Raw genomic sequence first — 7,925 nt, 5'->3', positions numbered from 1 at the left:
GCATGCGTTTCTGGGCAGGCATGTGCATGGAACATAGGTGTGTCTCTGTGCCGTAAGTGGGACTGATGGCAGCTTTTCATTTCATTCCAACTCAAAAGTAAAGAAAGATTGTACCTGCAAAAGCATTCAAACAGCCGTCTTTGTTTCCCAGAGCGAGCATACAAGCATGGGGGAGCGGTTTACAGGTTCAGAACTTCAGCCAGCTCTGGATGGTAAACCCTCAGGAGAGGAAAGAGAAGCCCCACTTTTTTAACTACAGCTCTGCTTCCCTTAATGTGTCTTCTTGTTAGATTGTGTTGGTAATCAGATTAAAAGCACATGATTAAACTGTGCTTGTTCATGAAGATATTTGAGGGTTATTTACTGCCTTAAATCCTCTTACGAGTGGGGCACTCTGTTGCCCTGTGAGCAGTACAATGTCGTGACTGGTAATTTTCCTTTTCTTGCCTAGTGTACGGATGCATTTATGAAGGCGAGTGTTGGGTCTTATTGGCGCCGCACAAGAAACCAACGTGTGAAACCCAGACATTCACTGTTAGAAACAGGAAGAAGCTGTGGGCCCTTGCTTCAGATTCTGCAAAAGATGTACCAAGGCTGAGGAAAGTGGCAAAAAGGGAAGAAATGCCGTAGCATAACTTTGGGATGGCAGGTGAAGTTTCCATCAGTGTTCCTCAAATGTAGCAGCCTCATTTTGTTTGCAGATGTGGTGTTGAACTCAAACTGCGAGACTAGTTTCCTTTATTGCGGGTGGTACTGTAGCGCACGTACCTTTCATGTCCCAAGTGAAGTTGCCAAGGCTCTAGTTAAACTTCCGCAGAACCACCTCAAATTTTCCGTAGTGCGTGATTTCCTTCAACAGTCAAGTCCAGGTCTGTGGCATACAATAACCCCTACCCCATTTGGGATCTGGATGTGGTTGATTTTTAATTCAGACTTACCTGCTGTTAGAGATGTTTGGGTTTTGGTCCAAATAGGGAAATGCTGATTGTGTGCGTTCTTTTGCTCTTTTCACAGTGTTGTTCCATGTTTAGTCATTTGTTCCTTACAAAAATAATGTATGGGTGTCTATGGAGCTGGAGGTGTTTATGTTCTTGTGGCTGAATGTAGCAGTGGAGCTATCTTGCTGTATTTAAATCAAGAGCAGCATAATGTAACTTCACTTAAAATCTGGTCTTGGTAGGCAGATCCTACCCTGATAAACATTTAAAACAAACAAACAAAAAAAAAATCTGTGACAAGGTATAGGTGGAGCACTTGAACTGGTGCAAGGCAGCAATTCTCTCGCTGATATCCACACATTGCAGAACTGTTGCCATCACGACCTTGAAATAGTGAGCCATTAACGTTAACTACTAGCAGCTTGTGAACCTCACAGTCAAGGCAGAAAATAATTTCCCACTGCCACCTTTTTTTAATTTTCTTTTCTGTTTTAAAGTTTCTGATTTGATACTTTCTGATGTATTTGAAACCTGTGTCATATCCTGCATAGTTTGTGACAAGTGTGTGGCAGATGGGACTTGTCTGCTTGGAGAGGTAGTGAGATGGAGAGTGGAGAATGGTTTTATGGCACAAGTGTAGAAGTATAAAAAGGGATTAAGAGGCTTGTGTACCTTGCTGCCAGTTCAGTGGCATGAGAATTCCTGTAATGACAAATTCCTTCTGGCTCTGAAGGAATGAACGTGCCAGCCTGCTGAGTTCCCAACCAGAGCAACACTAGCAACGGATGTCGTTCCCAAATGGTGAGGTGGTTGTAAGCTTCATCAGTAGTAGAAGCTGTGAAGAAAGTCACGAATCACCTGCCGTTCTGCAAGTCAAGTGCTTGGCTCTTTTGTCACTAGTGTTGATTTAAGGGTGCATTGCTTATAAATAGCACTTGACCTTTGTAATTCTTCATACTGCTAAGTTCTGGGTGCCATCAGAGAACCACTGTGCTGTGAAGGCCCTGTAAACATATGGCGATGTTTGTGTTTATCCATTTTGCCTTCCCTTAGATGATGTTATTTTGTCATTTGAAACCTTAGTGGCAGGATTTGGGGCTTTATCCTGATCAGGCATCTAAGGGCCAGCTCTCGGCTGCAGCTGCAGCATAAGTATTCAGGTGGTTTGAGCACCAAATGAAACTTCCACTTGGCTGTCATTTTGGCTTTTCCCTTCCTCTTAATTTTTATATTTTAATTAAGAGTATTTGGCTTCCTTACAGAAAAAAAACCCAGTGCTATCCTTGTCCTGTTATGATAAGGCCCTAATCTGGAGGGCAGAAAGCTGAGACCACCAGGAAGATGTTGAGAGGAAGGGGAAGAATGTTAGAGCCATGAGTTGGGTGTTCTGAGATCTGAGGAGATGGAAAAGGTGCCTCCCAGGTAGCTAAAGGGAAGCACAGGAGAGCAGCTGGGAGCCAGAGGTGTGGTGTGGGCATACGGAAGTGCTACGCTGTGGTGTGTTAGGCAAATTACTTTCAGGAACTTTCACATTTGTTGTCATTTCCCAGGCTCCTGAGGTGCAGGAATGCTGGAGGCAAGAAGCTGCCAGCATCAACTACGTGGAGAACGAACACTTCTATCTCCATTTCACTTTCCTCACTTCTGTGTTGCGGTGGCAGGGCAGTACAGACCCTGACCCAGACCCGAACCCTGACCCTGTGAGTACGCAGGCAGCTTGTGTGGCCAGTGCCGGTGTGGTTCTGGCACAGAGGATCAAGCTCTTCATGCTTCAGAGCTGTCAGGCTGACACTCTTCAGCACTCAATGAAGCTCTAAATTACAGCTAAAGGAAGACAGAAGTTTTGCTTCAGAGCTTGATAATGTCATTCTGCTCCATCCTTTTGCTTGTTCAGTGGCTACAGAAGGGAACCACTGCCTTGGTAGGAGCATCCATTGAGTTCTTCATGTGTGATATTAGAGGATCATTGTGTCTGTTTATGCATGAGACCATTCCAGTAGGTGATTTGAAGATGTTCACGTGTGGTACATAAAACCTTTGCCAGTAAAACAGTAAATCCACGCAGTGGGGTCTAAAGCACGCAGATCCAGTGCGATCCTCCAAAGGGCTTTGAAAGTGTCTCCCCAAGGGTACAGACCTGGCTGTCGGTGATTCTGTTGAACTGCCTTTTATAGCAGGTCGCTTGGAGAAGTTGCTATGTCAGAAGTCGTCTTCTGGGGGCCGAATGCTGCAAATGGTAGAATGTTTAAGGAAGCAAATGAATAACCTTCAGACTTGATTTTATTCTTTTAACAGATTGTACACAAATGGGAGGCCTGAGCAGGCTGCCTTTAGCAGGGGAACGTGACCTGACTGCACAGGAGGCAAGGAACTCTCTTCTCTCGCTGACCATGAGCCCTCAGTTTCAAGGCAGATGTGAAGAGGAATATTTGACCCGTGGGAAATGCAACTTCAGATACGTAACCCAGGTGGGACTGCCATGTGAGCCCTGTGATAGGAGCCGTGTATCCCAACCGTGAACGTAGAGGTTGGGCCCAGTTTTTAGCTTGGTTCAATATGAACTCTGCTGACTGATTCTGTGATCAAGAGCAGGCAAGTCTGCCCCCTGAGAGGATGTTGTTGTGGGTGGAAGGGTTGAAGTGCAATGACTGCGTCAACAAACAGGTGGTTTGAAAAGTCTTTTGGGCAAGGATCTGGTACGCTGGTGTAATGCCTTTTCCCTTTACAAAGGTGTCCAGTAAACACAAGTGTTCCTGCATGTGTCCAGTAGCGCAGAGACCTCTGTACTTTCTTTGGACTGATTGTTGTGTAAGATCTGGGGGTTTTGGGACAGTTCTGAAAATTGTTCAAAAGGTGTCTTGAATGTTGGGTGAAATGGGTCATCACTTCCATAAGCCTCTACCCTGTAAAGAAGAGCCGTAGATGTAAGGAGATTTTCTTCTTTTCTCTTTTTATTGTTACTGGGAGGAAAAGCGGTGATTAACTATTGACCTGTGATACCCCCAGGTGCAGACTGTGCAGTGCATTTGAGGTGGATCACTCCTGTACTGCCAAGACTGAGCCCAGACTCCTCGATGCTTTGCACACTGGCACTGGAAGTCCTTGTGCAGCTGTGGGTACTGGCTTTCTGTGCTGCAGTGTGAAAAACACAAAACACTGGGGTTAAGGTTTGCAGAGAAGTGGGAAAAAGTTGATTATTTTGTGCTAGGAGGAGAATGTCCTGTAGTTTTCAAACTTTGCACCTCTCCACTTGGAATTTAAAAGCTGCTTTTAACTCGGCTGCTATGTTTCAGTGGGCGGGAAGGTGTCTGGTTGTCACAGATGATGCGTCCCATCAAGAAGGATCTTTCCCTTCTGAGTTGAACTTTCTTTGCTTGACGTGGAAAGTGCCTTAAGCTGAACAATTTCAATGGCAGTGAAGGAATTACATCGACATGGGGATTTAGCAACAAACCCAAAGGTATGTCATCTTACATTTCAGTATATGATTTTTTAAAATCAGGATTTGCTGGGTTTTGAGCAGGAGACCCATTTTGCATGTGCCTACATAAACCCCATTTTCATGGATAGATGGCATGCAGTATGTTTTGTGATGTGATACTTAATTACGTATAAGCTGTTCTATGCTGTGCTCTTCTGGGATTGTCGTAGTCCTTTGAAACGCAGCCCTGTGCATCAAGGGGGCAAGCTGTGTCACCTGCTTTCCCCCACAACATAGAGCAATGTAACTGTCATAAATACAGGCTGAGCAAAACTAGTTGAGAGATTTGTGGGCTACTGTTAACATCACAGTGGGCCAGGAATTAGCCCATGCTTACTAGTAAGTTCCTGTATTTTAATTATCCTACGCCACCTGAGAGGCAGGACAGTGTCAGGGCACTTTCCCAGGGAATAAAACTGGACATGTCTGCTTCTCTCCGAGGGTCCCCTATGTACAAAGCATCCTTCAGCACAATCTGGGTGCTTGGTGTTCTCAAAAGGACCCAAAGGGATGAAGTTCACTCCTGCTGCCTGCGTGACAGCAGGAATTATGTCTGCAGCTGTGCTTCTGCGCACTTCGAAACTGCCTCCGTTTCTTTGCTTAGCCAACCAGAGAAAAAAGCCAAAAAACCCTAAGCTGAGTTGGCAACAGTGTCTTGCTGTCCTCTCTGAAGGAAGTAATTTGCCATCATCTCGCAGCTTGTCAAACGTGCACCAAGTGTGAAGAAGAACATGACGTGCACTGTCCTAAGCTCTCAGCAGGTCAGGTTTTGCTGTCCTCTGGAAACTGTCTAGCTCTTCGGTTTTTCTCCACGAAGGACACATTGTTTGGAGTAGTGATGAGGTGGCCCCCCAGATGCCCCAGCTTTGTTTCTAAGTGCTATTAAAGTATTTTGCCTCCTGAAGAGACTGTGTTCCTCATGAGGAACGGTTACTTCTCAATAAAGTGACCCCCTTTCCGTCTAAAGGGATGGAGCTTGAGACTGTGGAGGTGGAGGTGCTTGGTGAGGGAGGCAGTCAGGCAGGGCCAGTCTGGGGTGCGCAGCTGCGCAGGGCAGTGACGGCACCCGTGTGCCTGGCGAACGCTTCTCTCGCGGTGTCGCAGGGAGAAGGTGTGAGGGTGCTGGGAGAGAGCCGGCGCCCCTGGGAATGACAGCAGCTAAAGGTGAGGGCTGGCTGCGTGGGCAGCAAAGGGTGAGCCAGCCACTCCCTTTGCAAATGCAGTGGAGAGGGAGGGAGCCCCTCCATCAGCGCAGCAACGTCTGCTGGGGCAGGGCCGGAGGCACCGGCGCCCAGGGCAGGGCTGGCAGGGGGTCTGAGAGAGCCACTCCGCCACCGCCTTGCTTACTGACCCTGTGGGGAAATCGCTTTGGGGGCAGCGATTAAAAAGTGCGTGCAAAGTTTTTAGGTCCAATTGGAACACTGAGAAGGGGTTCGGGGCCTTTCTCAGAGCGCCGCACGTTGCATGGTCATGTGTCATACACAGGGTTGGTGACTGGTTTCTCGCTTCTAATGCAAACGCGTACGCATCCTCAGTAGCACTGCTGAAGTGTTTTACGGACTACGCATGCTCCCCAAGTGGGATTTTGGCCTCTTTGGGGCAGAACTATTTCAGTTAGAGGTCCCCATCTCCCACTGCCACCATTATCTTTGTCCTATTTTAAACTCATTTCCTGTTGATGTCAGTGGATCCCAAGACCCGATCAGCTTGTGTTCTCTTGCAGCCAGAACTTTCCTCATTGGAAGTCTTCTTCCTGCGCAACTTAGATAACGGTGCTCTTTCCACTACCTGCTCTTTGTTTCTCACCCCTGCCAAGGCTGCCTCCCTTGATGAGAAGTCCCTTCATTTGTAAATACTTCAGAGAGTGGGTCAGCTCGGTGGAGGTGTCACCTCGACAGAGGGGAAGGTGGAGCCAGAGGGGAAGGTGGAGCATCAGGTCTCTGCATGTGGCAGGGGCTGCATTAACCCTCATCTCCCGCTGCGCGAATGACCGCAGGCAGAGGCACTGTGCAAGGAACATCAAACCTTTAATGAATTAAGAAAGACAGATCTGGTAGAGGGCCGGGGCTGGAGTGGGCAGGTGCAGGTCACACGTCAGAGGGATCTGTGCTCCACACCTTCTCTATCAATATATCAACGGCGACTGGGGCAGTGTGGAGCACCTTGTCTCCTGGTGTTCCTCAGGGTTCTGGCTCGCTTGGTGGGCACATAGTCGCTATTGGATGGCCTCTGCTTGCTGCTGCCCCCCTGCTCCCCACTACAGCCCACTGCCGTGGCATCCCTGTGTGGCTTCCCCTCCCAGAGGGTTTTGGAGCTTTTTGCCACCGGGCACACCACCATCTTCTTCCTCTTCTTGGGTGGCATGCTGCCCCATGGGGACATCTCTGGCATCCCGAGGGTGTCAGCCGATGTGGGGCGCTTGGCCTGTTTACCAGCAGCCTTGCCTGATCTGGGCACCACCCGGCAGGAGGAGATGCCCGGTGGTGGTGGCAAGCGGGTCAGAATGACCCGGGGCTGCCTCCGCAGCACCTCCTCCACCAGCTGGGCCACGCGGGGCGGATGATGCTGGGGTGCAGTCGGGGGGCTGGCCAGGGGACTCTTCAGCAGGATCTGCTGAGGACTCTCTGGGAGACCCTTGTGGGGACCCTCTGGGCATCCCTTCAAGGGGCTCTCCTCTGAAGTGTCCATAGGACCCTCCTGAGAGGGCTCCATGGGGCTCTCTGGCAGCCGGGTGGGGAAGACCGCTGCCAGCCCACCCTGCTTGCCTTTGGCATCCAGCAAGGGGGATGTTGCCACCCTCTGCCAGGAGGGGTTGGTGTCCTCCTGCATTGCGGCCACCACTTGGTCCTTGGGACAGTTGCCCTCCATCATGCACTCCAAGAGGTCAGGGATCCTGTTGAGGGTGGTGGTCAAGACAGGGACATCAGGGACACCACGGTCGGTGTCCTCGCTGTCCCCCAGCCCTGCCGCCAGCGATTGCTCCTTGGAGCAGCCACCCTTTGCCACTTACTCTGAGAACTCCGGGAACTTGTTGAGGAGGGTGGTCAAGCAGGAGCCGCTGAGAACTTCAGGGAGCTCCAGGATGCTGTCGAGCCAGGCGAGCGGGTCACTGCTGTCCATGGCGGACGAATGCTCATCCTGAAACTGCAGGTTGTCCTCTGCCAGCTCAGGAAAGGCCTCGTTGAAGGCATCTGGCCCCAGCTCGGGCAGGTCCAGGAGATTCTCTGGGCTTGGCGGGGTGGTCACCACTTCTGAAAAAGCAAACGAAGCCAAGCCACCCCCAGGGTGATGCAAGCCTTCCTTGGTGCAGGTCACCCCTATGGGCTCTGCCACCCTGCAGACCTCACCTTGGTGCTTGGTCCTGCTTCTGCCAGAGAGCATATCCAGGGCGGGCTGGCAGGGGGTGGCAGCAGGGACGCCATCCTCACTGGCCACCACGTCGTTGTTAAAGGCCTCCAACAGCTTCTGGGCGCTGCCAGGATGGGTGCGGAGCACAGGGGAGACCT

General features: G+C 50.1%; 1 long non-coding RNA gene across 1 annotated transcript; it reads left to right on the top strand.

Annotated features, from left to right (window-relative positions):
- The first annotated feature begins 458 nt into the window (after positions 1-458).
- On the top strand, positions 459-6,303 carry LOC121098389. Its single transcript, XR_005831261.1, has 3 exons — positions 459-649; positions 3,234-3,406; positions 6,143-6,303. It is a non-coding gene; the product is annotated as an uncharacterized LOC121098389 (long non-coding RNA).
- The last annotated feature ends 1,622 nt before the right edge of the window (positions 6,304-7,925 follow it).

Source organism: Falco naumanni, chromosome 16, assembly GCF_017639655.2.
Source record: "Falco naumanni isolate bFalNau1 chromosome 16, bFalNau1.pat, whole genome shotgun sequence".
Taxonomy (NCBI): domain Eukaryota; kingdom Metazoa; phylum Chordata; class Aves; order Falconiformes; family Falconidae; genus Falco; species Falco naumanni.
The sequence above is the reverse complement of the archived record's forward strand: the minus strand, read 5'-3'. Positions and strand labels throughout refer to the sequence as shown.